Consider the following 18,185-nt stretch of genomic DNA (forward strand, 5'->3'; position numbering starts at 1 on the left):
CAAACCTATAGTCCTTGGAACTCAGTGTAGGAGTCAGAAATCTGTGTTAAAAGGCTGGGCTATCATATTTGCATCCACTTCAACACTGTAAGGAAAAGGAAAACACAGACTGGATTCAGAGTAGAACGATTCCAAATGGTTAATGGAAAGAATTTACCACGAAGAGATGAATGTCTGTGCAATTGTGTTGAAAGATGGCAGGGGTCTCGGTCCGGTATTTGGCAAAGGTCTTCAAGTGTTTGGGATGAGGATAAAGAAAATTAACTGAGGACAGGAATAAAATTAACCTGGTATAAAATAGCATTATTTAAGAAAAAAGAACTAAACTTTGGCTATGTAACATTTAGGCTGGATTTTAGGGAACAAAAATGACCTTTCTGACCGTGGGAACCTCATTTAGGAGAAAAATAACATTAAACAGAAAAATAACCCATGAAAACATGAGTAATTGTCATCTTCCAGAAGATTTTGAAATTATTTTCTGCCAAATAGAATTTGTTAAGTCTTCTTATCTATGCAGCTGACTCCCTGCTGTAGTCTCTGGGATCTCCAATCCATTGATCCATCTTTTTAGTGTCCCTTTACCCTTGGTGACCTCACTTCCTTCATTTTCTAGTTTAAATTCCAAGTTCAGTTACTATAAGTATTCCCTGGCTTATGGATCTACCTCTCTTGCCCATCTCTAGTTCTCTCTCCTACGGTCAAAGTGACCGTCTGGCTTATGGATCTACCTCTCTTGCCCATCTCTAGTTATCTCTCCTACGGTCCAAGTGACCGTTTTAAAACGTAAGTGAGGAAAGTCAATTCCTTGCTCAAATATTCTAGTAGTTCCCCCATTGGCTTTTAGAAATATATACAAAAAAGTCAGTAGCTACAACAGAGAATGCTAAACTTGATATTTTCCCATTAATCTAGCATCCTCAAATGGGAGTGAGTGCTCTCCTCTTAGGAGTTTTCTAGCAGAGGCAAATAAAAAATTTCTTTAGAGGAAAGCATCTTCACTTTGGAGCTTTGTTATTTCCGTAGATGAAATCACATAAATATGAACCCATTATTTACTAAAAAAACCCCTCCAAACATACAAGGAAACAAACCACCATGAATGGACGTCAGTGGAAACAACAAAGATCCAGACTCACAAAGACTTCATATATTAAGTTGGTACATATAAAATATAAAATAAATACACATATAATGTTTAAGAAAATAAGAGGGCATAAAAGTAAGTAACTTTCCAAGAAACCTTACAAAAATCCTTGAAAGTTTTGGAGGGGGAAAAAGCCCAAACTGAGTATGTATGGATAAAAATATTGCAATTAGAAACAGATACTAATGGAGATAAAATGTATAAACTGACAGGTAGATCTGAATAAATTATTAAGAATGCCACCCAGAGAAACAAGTAGATAGAAAACAGGAGGGAGAATGTAAGAGATATTGAATACAAAATGAGGTGTTCTAACAGATATCTACTAAGAGTTATAAAGAAAAATAGAGCGATTAAGAGGGTTGTAATAATCAGAGTCTACAGCTCAGAATTTCCTGGAACTGACAAAATAGAAGAATCCACAGACAAAACAAACACAATTTTGCCAAGCCACTATAACTAAGACATCCACAACTAGACACATTACAGTGTATCTGCAGATCACTGGAGACAAAGAGAAAACATCTTAGCAGCAGCCAGACAGAAAAGGTGACTTGCAAAGCAATGACAATTTTACCCGCAACAGACTTTGCATCAGTGATAATGGACACAACAAAAAACAGGAAAAAAAAAAATCCATGTGTTGAAAGAAAATCCACCTAGAATTGTGTACCTAGCAAAATGTCTTAAAAAATGAGGAGCAGGGCACGGTGGCTCACGCCTGTAACCCAAACACTTTGGGAGGCCAAGGCTGGCAGATTATGAAGTCAGGAGATCGAGACCACCCTGGCTAACACGGTGAAACCCCGTCTCTACTGAAAATACAAAAACAAAATTAGCCGGGCGCGGTGGTGGGTACCTGCAGTCTCAGCTACTAGAGAGGCTGACGCGGGAGAATGGCGTGAACCTGGGAGGCAGAGCTTGCAGTGAGCCAAGATCATGCCACTGCACTCGGGCCTGGGCAACAGAGTAAGACTCTATCTCAAAAAAAGGAGAAAAAAAAAAAAAGGCAAATACAAAATTTTTAGAACAAAAGTTTTTTAATCATATGTATCACTTAGCTAATCTTCATTAAAGGAATTTCTGACGAATGGACTTATTTTGAGCTCGGGAAGAATGGTTGCAATGTGAAGTAGAAAGGTATACAAACAGCTTATAACTCAGACACTTTAAAAAATTATGTTGTCTATATAAAGTAATTTTAAAATAAAATTTAATTTATGGAGCTTAAAAGAGATGGGATTAAAATGCTGGGCAATACTAGCCTGTAAATTAGGAGTGGGGTGGGTCATAGTAAAAGTGTTCTAAGACCTTCATATTATTCAGGATAAGACATTATTAAACTTACACTTTTGGTAAGTTAGCACACATACGTGGTGAAAATTTCAAGAGTGACCTCTAAATTATAGAAATAGGACGCATAACTTTGAAACCAGTAAAAGATATGATGTAATATTGTAACAAATTCTCAATTACAAGAAACAAGAAGAAAAACCAGAATGGTAGAAACAAATATAAAAATGTTACTTATAAAAAATAAAAACAGACAATATGTGCAAATTAAATCAGTTTGTCATACTGGATAAAGATACAATCCAGTGATACTCTATTACAATAGACACAAACGAAGTCGAAAAAAGTAGAAAGGTTGAAATTAAAAGCATGAAAAATAATAGGCAAATGCTAACCACAATAAACATGGGGTGACTGTATTACACCAAACAAAATAGGCTTTAAGACAAAAAAGTAGCATTCCTCGGAGGATTACTTATATAATTATAATAATTTCAATTCACCAGGAATATATACCGATTCCAAGCGTGAGCTGACTAGTAAAATAACCCTAAAAACATGAAAAGGATTATGGAGTTATAAGGGGGAAAGTACAAATCACGGTTGCAGCAGCAGATTGTAACAGGCTTAACAATTTAACTCCCTCAATTATTGATAAATCAATAGACAGCACATTAGTAAAGATATAGAAAAATTTAGCTGTTATTAGCAAGTAAGATAAAATGGACATCTGTAGAATCACCTCAAAATAGACAGTACATATTATATTCAAATACATATGTGATCCTTATAAATTTACCACCCTATTAATACATACGGTGAGTCACAATTTCCTAAAAATTGGTATTACATGGATCATATTGTCTAACTGGATTGCAATTAAGTTAGAAGTCAATAATAAAGATAAATGAAAATTCCTACATTTTTAAAAATTAAAAACACCTCTAAATTACTCATGGATCAAAGCAAACATCATAATTAAAATATAAAACTCACTTATAACTAAGTGATGATGATGACATTGTGTCTGGAATTGGTGGGTTCTTGGTCTCACTGACTTCAAGAATGAAGCTGCAGACCCTCGCAGTGAGTGTTCTATTTCTTAAGGATGGTGTGTCTGGAGTTTTTTCCTTCAGACATTCACATGTGTCTGGAACTTCTTCCTTCTGGTGGGTTCCTGGTCTGGCTGGCAGGAGTAAAGCTGCAGACTTTCGCAGTGAATGTTACAGCTCATAAAAGCAGCATGGACCCAAAGAGGGGAAGAACAAACCCTCCCCTAAGTGGAAGTGGACCCAATGGCATTGCCACTGCAGCGTAGGGCAGCCTGCTTTTATTCCCTTATCTGGCCCCACCCACATCCTGCTGATTGGTCCATTTTACAGAGAGCTGATTGGTCTATTTTACAGACAGTTGACTGGTCTGTTTTGACAGAGTGCTGATTGGTGCGTTTACAATCCCTGAGCTAGACACAGAGTGCTGATTGGTGTGTTTACAATCCTTGAGCTAGACACAGAGTGCTAGAGGGAAAAGTTCTCCAAGTCCCCACTAGGTTAGCTAGACACAGAGTCAGCTAGATACAGAGTACCAGTTGGTGTATTTATAAACCTTGAGCTAGACACAGAGTACTGATTGGTGTATTTACAAACCTTGAGCTAGACACAAGAGTGCTGATTGGTGTATTTACAATTCTCTAGCTAGACATAAAAGTTCTCCAAGTCCTCAGCAGATTAGCTAGATACAGAGTGCTGATTGGTGCACATAAAATTCTCCCACTAGATATAAAAGTTCTCCAAGTCCTCATCCGGCTCAGGAGCCCAGCTGGCTTCAACTAGTGGATCCTGCACAGGGGCTGCAAGCGGAGCTGCCCGACAGTCCCAAGCCGTGCCTACGCTCCTCAACCCTTGGGCTGTGGATGGGACCCCGCGCCACGCAGCAGGGGGAAGCGCCCCTCTGGGAGGCTCGGGCTGCGAGGGAGCCACCACAGTGGGGGAGCTCAGACATGGCGGACTGCCGGTCCCGAGCCCTGCCCTGCAGGGAGACAGCTAAGGCCTGAGAGAATTTGAGTGCAGCGGTGGTGGGCCAGCACTGCTGGGGGACCCGGTGCAACCTCCTCAGCTGCTGGCCCGGGTGCTAAGCCCCTCACTGCCTTGGCCCCACGGCGCCAGCGGGCCGCTATGTGTGCAGGGCGCCCCCGCCCCCGCACCCGCGGGAACTCGCAGTGGCGGGCTAGGGCTGGGCGCAGCCGGGGTTCCCGCCCGCCTACGCCTCTCCCTCCACACCTCCCTGCAAGCACAGGGAGGCAGCTCAGGCCTCAGCCAGCCCAGAGAGGGGTTCCCACGGTGCCGTGGCAGGCTGAAGGGCTGCTCAAGCGCTGCCAGAGTGGACACCGAGGCCTAGGAGGCTCAGAGAGGTGAGGGCTGTCAGCACATTGTCAACTCTCAACATTACATATCAAAACTTATGTGATATGGTTGAAAACAGGCTGTGAAGGCCATTTATAACCTTAAGTGGCTACATTAGAAAAGAAGGAATGCTAAAAAAAAATTGAGTTAAGTATCAAACTGAATAATCTAGACCAGTTGTTCTCAAATGTTTGTCTGAGGACTATAAATTATAAGCCAGGCGAGGTGGCTCACGCCTGTAATCCCAGCACTTTGGGAGGCTGAGGTGGGCGGATCATGAGGTCAGGAGTTCGAGACCAGCCTGGCCAACATGGTGAAACCCAGTCTCTACTAAAACTACAAAAATTAGCCAGGCATGGTGATGCCTGCCTATAATCCTAGCTACTGGAGAAGCTGAGGCAGAATTGCTTGAACCCTGGAGGTGGAGGTTGCAGTAAGCCGAGATCGTACCATTGCACTCCAGCTCTGGGGGACAGAGGACGACTCCGTTTTGAGGGGAAAAAAATTATCAAGGGCACCAATGAGCTTTTATTTATGTGGGTTATAACTATCATATGGAAGTAGAACTTTAAAATTTAAGACATTTATTAATTCATTTAAAAATAATAATAAACCCATTTTATATTAACCTTATATTTTAATAAAAATATACTCCCAAACGAAAGAATTTAATAATAAGCATAGAATTATTTTACATTATTGCAAATTTCTTTAATGTCTGCCTTAATAGAAGAGAACTGGAATCTCATATCTGCTTCTACATCAAATGTCCTATAATATGTTAGTTTGGTTGAAGTATATGAAGAATACCTGGCCTCACACAGACGTGTACTGGGTAAGGGAGAGTATTTTAATAGCCTTTTCGTATAATTGTGAATATTCTTTGATACTATGTCAAATCTCCACTAACGGTAATCTCTTAAAGGTTAATTGCAGTGTGGAATCTGAAACCACATCAATGAATGTTTCATAGTCTGTTACATTAAGATCTATTGGTATGTCTTGCACTTTGAATGAATCTTTTACCCATACATAATTTTGTAATATCATTTATTGATCATCTAAAAATATTCATACACCGAGTAACACAGATCTCCTGGATGTTTATGCGTATTTCATTGTATTACATGGAAAAAAACGCTTGTTAATTTCACCACTGATTTCATCAAAATGGCGTTTAAGCATTGGGAAGCTGTTAAACTCACAGTGACATATATCCTAATTTTTATGTGAAAGCTCAAATTTTGACACTTGTAATATGTATTTTCAATGTTTTCATTCATTTTTGAGAAAATACCAGACAAATACTCGAAGCTAGGTATTTGTAGTTTGCCTAATTCTTTCAAGTAAAACTGTTGTCCTGTGATGAAAATGTCTAGTTAAGGTTGCAACTCCAACAATCATGTAAGTTATTTTCTTTTTGAGAATGGCATCATACTTTAAAATGCAGCCGAGTTGCTTTATGTGTAAATCCTGATTCGTCAGACAGAATACTAAGAAGATATGTAATCAATGATCAAGTTTTAATAAAATTAAATCGTTTTGACTGTTTCGTTAAAGACATTCCTAAGTGAACTGACATACATTTTTATAGTGAGGGTGCAGTAATGGAAATACTATCACTGCCTTGATTTGTGCTAAAGTGCCAGTGATTTTATCCACCCTAGTTTTTGTACTGCCAGTTCAATGTAACATGGTAAAAAAGTAACATCCTGGCCTGGTAATAAAAATAGTTTTGATTTTACTTCCTAAAAAGTTCCTAGGGACCCCACAGAAGTTTATAGACCATGTATTGAGAATCCAAGAGTCAGTAAACTAGCTCAAGCCAAGAGTCAAATCTTGCACATGTTTCTGTAAATAAAGTTTTATTGGAACACACCATGCCCATTCATGTATGTTTTGTCTATGATTGCTGTCATGCTGCAATGGCATGCGCCTATTAGTTGTAAGAGACACTGTATGGTCCACAAAGCCTAAAATACTGACTACTTGGTCCTTCACAGAAAAGTCTGCCAATGTCTGAATTAGGCTGTATCAACAGAATAAATACAACAAATGCACTTGAAGGAGATAACGAAGATCAGAAGTTAATGTAAAAAGAAAATGGCATGTGATAGAAATGATGAATAAAGAAAAATGGTAATTCTTCAAGAAGACTAATGAAATACAGAAATCTCTGACAAGATTGACTAAAAAAATTTAAGGGATACTTATAAGCAATAATTATAATGAAAAAAAGGGGCTAAAAACATGAAAGATTTATGACATAAAAGAAAAATACAAAATAATTTTATGCTAATGTTAACACAGAAATGATAAATATCAAGAAAAATCTGAATTACAAAATCCTAGGGACCGGCCGGGCGCGGTGGCTCAAGCCTGTAATCCCAGCACTTTGGGAGGCCGAGGCGGGCGGATCACAAGGTCAGGAGATCGACCACCACAGTGAAACCCCGTCTCAAAAAATAAACAATTATTCATTGCACATTTAGTTAAAAATTTCACCTTGAAAAAACTAGGGACCAATGGTTTTAGGCAAATTCTGTAGAATATTCAAAGGATGGGTTATAAATTTTTCTAGAAAACAGAATAAAAGGAATATATAATGCTAATATTTTACCTAATTTAAAAAATAGCTAAGAACAAAATAACAAAGGTAAATTACAGTCTAGTTCAACTTAGGAGTTTGACTATCCTAAACAAAGTATTAGAAAACTGCATATACTAGTATATAAGAAAGAATAATTCAGCATGACCAAGTTTAGTTTTTCCAAGTAATTCAAAGAAAGTTTAGAAACTCGATTGATATAATTACTCCAGTAATAGATCAAAGGTGAAAAACCAATATTAATTTTTTTAATAGATGCAGATAAAGCACTTGGTAAAATTCAACACTCATGATTTAAAATGCCAACAAAACTCTTAGCAAACTAGAAGTAAAATGAACTTCTCAATGTAATAATTTGTTTGTAGAAAAACCTGTAATAAATATAAATCTTAATTATAAAAATTTAGAAGCATTTTTTTTTTAATCAGGAAAAAGGAAAAGGTACCCACTATTACCAGTTCTATTCCACATTCTACTGGATAATTTAACCAGTGCAATAATCCCTTCCCCTTATGAAAGTTATGAAAATTAAGAACTGACATTATTCTCAAATTATTATTTTCTACATAGGAAATATAAAATAATCTTACAGAGATATTTGGAATTAATATCAGAGTTTGGCAAGATTGCTGAATATACAAGCAATATATCATTACAATCAATACATAAAAATAAATTACTATCTACACCTTGGCAACAAAACAGAAAACATTCTCTCTCTCTCTATATATATGTATACATATGTATTTAATTTATAATTTCAACTGAAAATATAAGATGCCTAGGAATAAGAATAACAAAAAAGAAAATTTTAAGATCTATTTGGGAAAAATTTTTAAACTTTATTGAAAAATCTAATAAGTGAGAAGTAAACCATGATCCTGGACAGAAAATCTCAGTAATAGAAGAATTTCGGTTATTTCCAATTTTAACTATAGATTTATTCCATTATATTACATCGAAAAAAATTCCAAAAAGAACTTGATAATGTATAAATTGTGAAATTTACATGTAAGTACAAAGGCCCAAGAATTTTTAAGACCCTTCTGTCCAGGTGTGGTGGCTCATACTTGTAATCCCAGCACTTTGGGAGACTGAGGCAGGTGGATCACTTGAGGTCAGATGTTTGAGACCAGCCTGGTCAACATGACAAAACCCCGTCTCTACTAAAAATACAAAAATTAGCAGGGCATGGTGGCACATGCCTGTGGTCCCAGCTATTTGGGAGTCTGAGGCAGGAGAATCACTTGAACCCAGGAGGTGGAGGTTGTAGTGAGCCGAGGTCACACCACTGTACTCCAGACTGGTGACAGAGCGAGACTCCGTCTCAAAAACCAAATAAAACAAAAAACAGACCCTTCTGAGGAATAATAAGCTAAAAGATTTTGCTCTTTTATATGTCAAGATGTATTATAAATACATAGTTTCTCAGATAATGTACTGGCACAGGGATAATCAAGTTGATCAATGCAATAGAATACGGAACTTACAGGGGAATCTGACATTTGGCCTGCCATAAATTATGATGATGACCAGGTTTCCTAACAGCTCACTGGGAAGTATGGAGAACACAGTAAACGGTATTTATATTATTAATTATCCACATGGACAAAAATGAAATTGAATCTGTTTTATTCACGAAAACAAATTCCAGATGTATAAAAATGAAACTAGTAAAGACATAACTATAAAACTTTTAGAAGAATGTATATATATTCAAGAGAATATACAAATTTTGTTGCTACAAAAACAAGATTTGTGAGCTTACAATTGTTCATCAAAAAGTACCATAACAAGAGTAAAAAGAAAACAAACTGGAAGATATTAGTAATATGTGTACTATGGGCTGAATTATGTCTGCACCCAAATTCATATTTGGCAGGCTTAACCTCCAATGTGATGGTATTTGGGGATAAGGCCTTTGGGAAGTAATTAGGGTTAGCTGAGGTCAGGAGGGTGGGACACTCATATGGGATTAGTGCCTTCATGAGAAGAGACAGCAGACAGATGGCTGTGTCTACCATAGCGGAGGCAGCTGTTTGCAAGTCAAGAAAAGAACCCTCACTGGAAACCGACCATGCTGGCATCCTGATCTTGGACTTCGAGCTTCTAGAACTTTGAGAAATAAATTTTCTGTTATTTAAGTCACCCAGTTTATGGCATTTTATTTTGGTAGCCTGAGCTGATTAAGACAACATATAACCAACAAAGTATTAATATCCAGTATTCACAAATAACTCTTGCAAAGTAAATATGAAAAAAACAAACAAACAAACAACAACAACTTCCAAACTGAAAAATGGATAAAGTATTTGAACAGGCATATCACAGAAGAGGAAAATCATTTGAGAAATATAAGAGAAAATGCTCAGACTGGGCACGGTGGCTCAACCTGTAATCCCAGCACTTTGAGAGGCCAAGGCAGGTGGATCACTTGAGATTAGGAGTTCAAGACCAGCCCATCTCTACTAAAAAAACAAAAATTAGCTGGGCGTGATGGCATGCACCTGTAATCCCAGCTACTTGGGAGGTTGAGCAGGAGAATTGCAACCCAGGAGGCAGAGGTTGATGTGAGTCAAGATCACGCCACTGCACTCCAGCCTGGGCAATAAGAGCAAAACTCCATCTGAAAAAAAAGAAAAGGAAAAAAGAAATGCTCAAAATCATTAGTGATCAGGGAAATGCAAATTATGACCATGATGAAATAGAATTCATATACACTAGATTGGCAAAAACTAAGAAGTCTGGTAATAGAAACTGCAAGTGAGGATGTGGGAAAATAGACATATTTTACTATCCAGCTAAAAATTGGCATGACCACTTTAGGAAACCACATTGTGAAATCAAACATTCTTATACCTGAGGATCTGGCAACTCTTCACCTAGATAAGGTATTCCTTACAGCAGAGGTTTAACAGTGGTGAAATGATGTGTCAAGAAGCCATAGTGTGCTGTTTGGACTGCTGAGTAGAGCTGGGAGCAGTTGCAGTTCAGATTAATGCAGGTGTGACAGTGCCATAATGTGAAATAGACTGGAAAGCTTCACCTGAGTGAATTCTTGGCATATGTACAGGAGGAGATCTTTAAAGGACATGCATAGCAGCTCACTGGGAAAAGGAGGATTAAATAAAAACTGTGATATAGTCATAGAATGGAATATTATACAGCACAGAAAATGTGAAACAGGAAAAGTTCTCTTGTCCCCCTCGCAGGGCATGCAATGTGGGTGTGGCTTGCTTCTTCAGTGCCCCGCTGCTCAAACTTCTAGGGGAGCATACAGATGGGCAGGCTGTGGGACTGCAGCCCCATGGCAGTATCTAGGGGTGAAAGTTTACGGCTCCTGAAGCCCCAGTGGGTGTGTGTTACAGGGTGCTCTTTTAGTTTGCTGTCTACAGGTGGCTTGTGTTAACTAGCTCAATTAGACCCTCTACCTTGTCTCAAGAACAGAGGGCTTTCTGTATTCTGGGTTCTTGCCTTGGTGTACCAGAAGACTCAGATCACACATGGGCTTGGAGAATGAATGCAAGGTTTTATTGAGTGGAGGTAGCTCCGGGGAAGTGAGAAGAGGATGGAGTGAGAAGCTTTTTCCCTGGAGTCGGGCGCTCAGAGGCCTGGGCTCTCCTCAGACTGCCCCAGTCAAACTCATGTCATTCTACTTCTGCCAGTCAGTGGCCTGCCAGCATGTGGGTGCCTGTCTGTGGGTTCCTCTAGATGTCCAGTCGCCTGTGTGTTCCTCCGCTGATGTGCTCCTCTCCACATCCAGCTGCCTGTGTGTCTGCCTGCTAGGGTCTGGGGGGTGGGTGGTTAGGGGGCAGTGTTTATAGGCACAGGATGGAGGGCGTGGCACGCCAGGGTGGTCTTGGGAAAGCCAATATTTGAGCAGGAAAATAAAAATGCCTATCTTCACCTAGGTCCGTGGGGTGGCGCCCACGCCAGGGACCACACTCTCCTCTACTCAGCAATTACCTGCCCCACTTCTGTGTCATTTAAAGGGAACACACCCTTCTCTACCTGCACTTCTGTATCACATTGATGAATTCTAGCTACATTGATGAATTGTCAAACATACTTCAGTGAGAAAATCAAGTTGCAAAAAAGATGCACGCCAGTACCATTTTTACAAAAGTCATTATAAATCAAAGCAAAGCACAATGTTGTTTAGGGATATTTATATGTAATAAAAGAGACAAGAAGAAATAAAGAAATAATGTAAAATTTAGGCTCCTGGTTGCCTCTAGAGAGAAGAAGTGGCTAGGATTGGGTGGGGTAGAACCTATGCAGTTGGTAATGTTCTTTCTTGTTCTTAAGTTGGTGGTTTACTTTATTACTGTGCTTTGAAGCATATATATATATGTGAATATAGAATCTTTTAAATACATTAATATTACATAAGAATGGTTCAGGTTCAGTTATGGGTAGAGACAGAGGAGGAAGGGGAAGACGAAGAAAGAGGAAGAGAAAAAAGAGAAAGACAATTTATTCTCTTCAGAAGGAAGGGGAGAAGGAAAGTCACCTAAGTTCCTGCTTATCATGGAGTTCCACACAGGGCTTAGCTTCTAAGGTCTAATATGCAAAATTGTATTTATTTCCAATTGCTCTTAAGTACCATCTATATGGCTTTGGGTTTACTTACCCACTCTTAATCAGTTCTAAATAGTCTGTTTTTCTCTCAGTGTTGGAAAAGATTACTGTTTTAGTTTTGTTTTCCAGAAGACCACCAAATGATTTTTTTTTGGTTTGCATTTAGGAGCCAAAGCATTTTAAATAAATATGTTTTTTATTTTGTGTTTGCTAAACATATATAGGTGAACCCACATAAGTTAAGTGCATATGTAATGTAATTCATCTGTACTTAATTGTTATAAGAATAGTCAAGATAGAATTATAATCTATCAAACTGTTAATCTCAACATATTTATGTCATTAGTTAGGTGCCCTGGTTTTCTTTAAGAGTATAAAATGTGAGCCAGGCACTGCGGCTCATGCCTGTAATCCCAGCACTTTAGGAGGCCGAGGTGGGCGGATCATGAGGTCAAGAGATAGAGACCATCCTGGTCAACATGGTGAAACCCCGTCTCTACTAAAAATACAAAAATTAGCTGGGCCTGGTGGTGCACACCTGTAATCCTAGCTACTTGGGAGGCTGAGCGCCATTGCAGTCCAACCTGTGCGACAGAGCAAGACTCAAAAAAAAAAGAGTGTGAAATGTGGCTGGGTGCAGTGGCTCACACCTGTAATCCCAGCACTTTGGGAGGCCAAAGCAGGCAGATTACCTGAGGTCAGGAGTTCGAGAACAGCCTGGCCAACATGGCAAAACCTCATCTCTACTAAAAATACAAAAAAATTTGCCAGACGTGGTGCACGCACCTGTAGTCCTAGCTACTAGGGAGGCTGAGGCAAGAGACTCGCTTGAACCCGGGAGGTGGAGGTTGGCAGTGAGCCGAGATCGCGCCACTGCAGTCCAGCCTGTGTGACAGAGCAAGACTCTGTCTCTATAAAAAAGAAAAAAAAAAAAAACCACACATACAAACAAACAAAACAACAACAACAACAGAAAAGGGCCGGGTGTGGTGGCTCACGCCTATAATCTCAGCAATTTGGGAGACCAAGGCAGGTGGATCACAAGGTTAGGAGATCAAGAGCATCCTGGCTAACATGGTGAAACCTTGTCTCTACCAAAAAAATAAAAAAAAAAAAATTAGCCAGGCATGGTGGTGGGCTACTCAGGAGGCTGAGGCAGGAGAATGGCATGAACTTGAGAAGCAGAGTTTGCAGTGAGCCGAGATTGTGCCACTGCACTCCAGCCTGGGCAACAGAGCAAGACTCCATCTCAAAAAAAAAAAAAAAAAAAAAGAGTATAAAATGTTAGAGCCAGAATGGACTAAAACATATGACAGGTGCACTAAATGTTTGCTGAGGGGAAGAAAAAGATAAGATGGGACCATAGATATCATGAAGTCCAGTGGCTTTTGACTGTTTTTGATTTCAACTCACAGTAAGAAGTACATTACATATTATGTCCCACTAAACACACACACACAGAGTACATAACTGAAACAAAAGTTATACAAAACAGGACCCACCCTTTCTACATGCAATTAACTCTGATGGTTTCCATTCTAATTTATTCTAGTATATGTTTTTTAAATTACTAGTTGTTACCTATTATGATAGATTAATCTCATGACCCTCAGAAAGGCCATGCCATGCTTTGAAAAACACTGAACTGATTTATCACTCATTTTACAGATGAGGCAACTGAGCCTCCAGCAGGTTTATAGAAAGAATGATTTTGAAAAGTGGTATGTGTTCGTGTGTCTAGAATAAGCTAACATGAAGCTAGTTTTTAATGTACCCTGATCATTGACATAACCTTACATATTGTATCTTTGTTTCCTCTTCTTATATACCCACAGCCCAACATTTGTCAAGTATGTCACTGTCTCATGAGATCAGATTAATCCAGTGGAATTTATTCTGAATAAGCCATGCTAAGCACTAGCTAGTATCTTCTCCTTGTTTGCAAATCAATCTCTTGATGGCTTTCCAATTTTTTTTCAGGTATTAAAGTTAAATCTACAGAGCTATCTTTTTAAAAAAACAATGTTGTGATAAAACGACCAGCAATACAAAGCAGTCCCTGGATCTGTGACTTTACACATTTATTTCATTACTTAAGCTGGAACTGAAAAATGCTTTGAAGTCCAAACACAAGTTTGTGTTTGCATTCTCTGATGAAACCCATAACATACTGGCAAAACATCAGTTAAAAGAAAAAAGTCTTAAGCTCAATTTTTATGTATTTATTTTTTACTTCCTATATTCATCTTCACAGATCTGTGTCTAGATGGTTAACAGATCATCACTCTTTCTAAAGAATATCCAAAATACATTATTCCATGCTTAGTTTCAAAGGTGATTTTTAGTTTAAATTTATACGTGAATTCAGATAACTCACAGGTGGATTCCTTTTTTGTTACTGTTCTCATTACCATGATTATTATCAGCAATTATACTGTTATTTTTAACCAAATATAGATTAATTTTTTTGCTTTCCCAGTCCAAAGCAAATGCACAGGAAAGGGAAGGAAATGCTTACTGTTTGAAGATCTGTACAGGGATTGGTGGTCCATTCTTCCAGGGTAAAGGCATGTTACTACTGCTCCTCAACAGACTGGCATCATGCGGAATTGAGGTAGAAGGTAAGACTCGACTGCAGAGGCAGGGCTTGGGCACCAGACCAGATTGAGGACTAGCTAAAACAGGGAAGAGGAGAAACCACTTCTCTGTAAGACCTGGACACCAGTTTGCTAAGTTAGTTTGCCGTTGCCATGGCAACACCTGGAAGTTACTGTCCCTTGCCATGGCAGTGACTCAATGATCTGTGTATTAGTCTAATACAGTTAATGAAGACGTACATGAGACTAGTTAATTTATAAAGGAGGTTTAATGGACTCACAGTTGCACACGGTTGGGGAGACCTCACAATCATGGTGGAAGATGAAGGAAGAACAAAGTTAACATCTTACATGGTGGCAGGCAAGAGAGCTTGTGCAGGGGAGCTCCCCTTTATAAAACCATCAGATCTCATGAGACTTACTCACTATCATGAGAACAGCACAGGAAAGATCTGCCCCCATGATTCAATTACCTCCCACGGGGTCCCTCCCATGACACATGGGAATTATTACTATTCAAGGTGAGATTTTTGTGGGGACACAGAGACAAACCATATCAATCTGGAAGTTACCACCTTTTGTCTAAGAATTTGTGCATAATTCATCCTTAATTTGCATATAATTAAAAATGGGTATAAATATGACTGCAGAGTTGCCTCTGAGCTGCTACTCTGGGCACACTGCCCTGTGGGTTAGCAGCAATACCTCTGCTGCTGCTGTGCACTGCTGCTTCGATAAAAGTTGCTGTCTAACACCACCAGCTCACCCTTGAATTCTTTTCAGAGTGAGCCAAGAACCCTCCCAGGCTCAGCCCCAGTTTTGGGGCTCCCCTGCCCTGCATCAGAATGGCCACTCGTAAAGGGAAATAGTTTATAACTTAAAACTTTTTGAAGGTTCATAGACTGGCTCCTGACTATAAGTGCTTTTTGAAAGTACTTACTGTTTTTGCACTTCTGTATCCTATGAGCTAACATGATGCTTTCTACATAGTAAATTGTCAATAAATGCATATTTAATTTTGCAAAGCAGTCTTAGAATATTGTTCTAGAGAAGACCTTGAAAACGCTTCACTGCACAGGTGAGGAAAGTAAGGGGAACTGAGATCAGTTTTCTCCCCTAGGTTTTGTGGCTTGGAAGTGGCAGCACTGAAAAAGTGGAGCTCTTTTTTTCTAAGTCATGTTACCTCGTAACTTTGAATTCTTTCCATGTTCTCAAAGGGACTCACAAAAAACAAATGAAATATTCCTCTGATCATTGTCTTTTATCAGTTTTAACAATTAACTTTGAAGTCTCTTTATCTACATGTAGCAAAACCTCTTTTTTTCTGAGTGATTGTATCTAATAGTAAAACTGATTAAGCATTCCTTCTCTCTTCCAGTAAAACACTTCTATCTCCCTAAAAAAGAAAATACAAAAAAAATTACTCATACTAGTGATGATCTGTTTAAAAGTTCGAATATACTTAGCCTAGTTTTTCTGTCTCAATCTATCCTGTATTTATAATTGTTTAGCATTGGCCGGGTACGATGGCTCATGCCTGTAATCCCAGAACTTTGGGAGGCCAAGGTGAGTGGATCACCTCAGGTCAGGAGTTTGAGACCAGCCTGGCCAACATGATAAAACCCTGTCTCTACTAGATGTGTGGTATTATTTCTGAGGACTCTGTTCTGTTCATTGGTCTATATCTCTGTTTTGGTAAATGCTTTGTTTTTTGACTTAGGATTGTTCTTGGAGATTGCGGCTCTTTTTGGTTCAGGATGGACAAAAATTAGCTGGGTGTGGTGTGTTTGAAGTCAGGTGGTGCACCCCTGTAATCCCAGCTACTTGGGAGGCTGAGGTGGGAGAATTGCATGAACGGAGGTAGAGGCTGCAGTGAGCTGAGATTGTGTCACTGCACTCCAGCCTCTAATAATAATAATAATAATTGTTTAGCATTATGGCCATATGTTTAAAAAGTCCCTATTCATCAAATAAGCATTGATATAGTCACTACATTGTCCTTAATTAAAGATGAGAAATTTGTACATTTTAAAAGTCTTTATATAAAACTTTGAAGTAATTTTTCCATGTAGTTAGAAATTCAAATAATCAAAATTCTATATTCTCTGTAATTTTTTTTTTTTTGAAATGGAATCTCGTTCTGTCACCCAGGCTGGAGTGCAGTGGCATGATCTCTGCTCACTGCAACCTCCGCCTCCTGGGTTCAAGCAGTTCTCCTGCCTCAGCCTCCCGAGTAGCTGGGATTACAGGTGTGCACCACCACACCCAGCTAATTTTTCATATTTTAGTAGAGACGGGGTTTCACCATGTTGCCCAGGCTGGTCTCAAACACCTGAGCTCAGGAAATCCACCTGCCTAGGCCTCCCAAAGTGCTGGGATTACAGGCATGAGCCAGTGTGCCTGGCCCTTGCAAATTCTCTTTTTATTTATGTTTTGTTTTTGCTTTTGGTTTTTAGCCTCAATGGTCTATAGAGATGGCTGGTACCCGGTTGTTCCTTTCCATGTTTAGTGCTTCCTTCAGGATCTCTTGTAAGGCAGGCCTAGTGGTGACAAAATCTCTAAGCATTTGGGATGAAACTTAGTTTGGCTGGATATGAAATTCTGGGTTTAAAATTCTTTTCTTTAAGAATGTTGAATATTGGCCCCCACTCTCTTCTGGCTTGTAGAGTTTCTGCTGAGAGATCTGCTGTTAGTCTGATGGGCTTCCCTTTGTGGGTTAATACTATGTTGCTTGATATCCTGAAGAGGCTTGGTTCCATTTTCCCCCTCACCTTCAAGTTCCTCAGTTGATCGAGTCGGTTACTATTTTTCAAAATTTGATGTTGGTAATTCACTTCTGCAGGCTTGTTCATTTCTTTTTCTTCTTTTTTCTTTTGGTTCTCGCTTCATTTCATTCATTTGATCCTTCGCTGCTCTTTCTTCCAGTTGATCGAGTCGTGTTACTGAAGTTTGTGCATTTGTCACGTATTTCTCGTGTCATGGATTTTCATCTCTTTCATTTCGTTTAGGACCTTCTCTGCATTAATTACTCTAGCCATCATTTCCACTTTTTTTTCAAGATTTTTAGTTTCTTTGCGCTGGGTACGTAATTCCTCCTTTAGCTCTGAGAAATTTGATGGACTGAAGCCCTTCTTCTCTCATCTCGTCAAAGTCATTCTCCGTCCAGCTTTGATCCGTTGCTGGCGATGAGCTGCGCTCCTTTGCCGGGGGAGATGCGCTCTTATTTTTTGAATTTCCAGCTTTTCTGCCCTGCTTTTTCCCCATCTTTGTGGTTTTATCTGCCTCTGGTCTTTGATGATGGTGATGTACTGATGGGGTTTTGGTGTAGGTGTCCTTCCTGTTTGATAGTTTTCCTTCTAACAGTCAGGACCCTCAGCTGTAGGTCTGTTGGAGATTGCTTGAGGTCCACTCCAGACCCTGTTTGCCTGGGTATCAGCAGCAGAGGCTGCAGAAGATAGAATATTTCTGAACAGCGATTACCTGTCTGATTCTTGCTTTCAAGTGTGTGGGGTGTCAGACTGCCCCTAGTGGGGGATGTCTCAGTTCACCCCTTGGCA

Source organism: Macaca thibetana, chromosome 1 (assembly GCF_024542745.1).
Source record: "Macaca thibetana thibetana isolate TM-01 chromosome 1, ASM2454274v1, whole genome shotgun sequence".
Lineage (NCBI taxonomy): Eukaryota > Metazoa > Chordata > Mammalia > Primates > Cercopithecidae > Macaca > Macaca thibetana.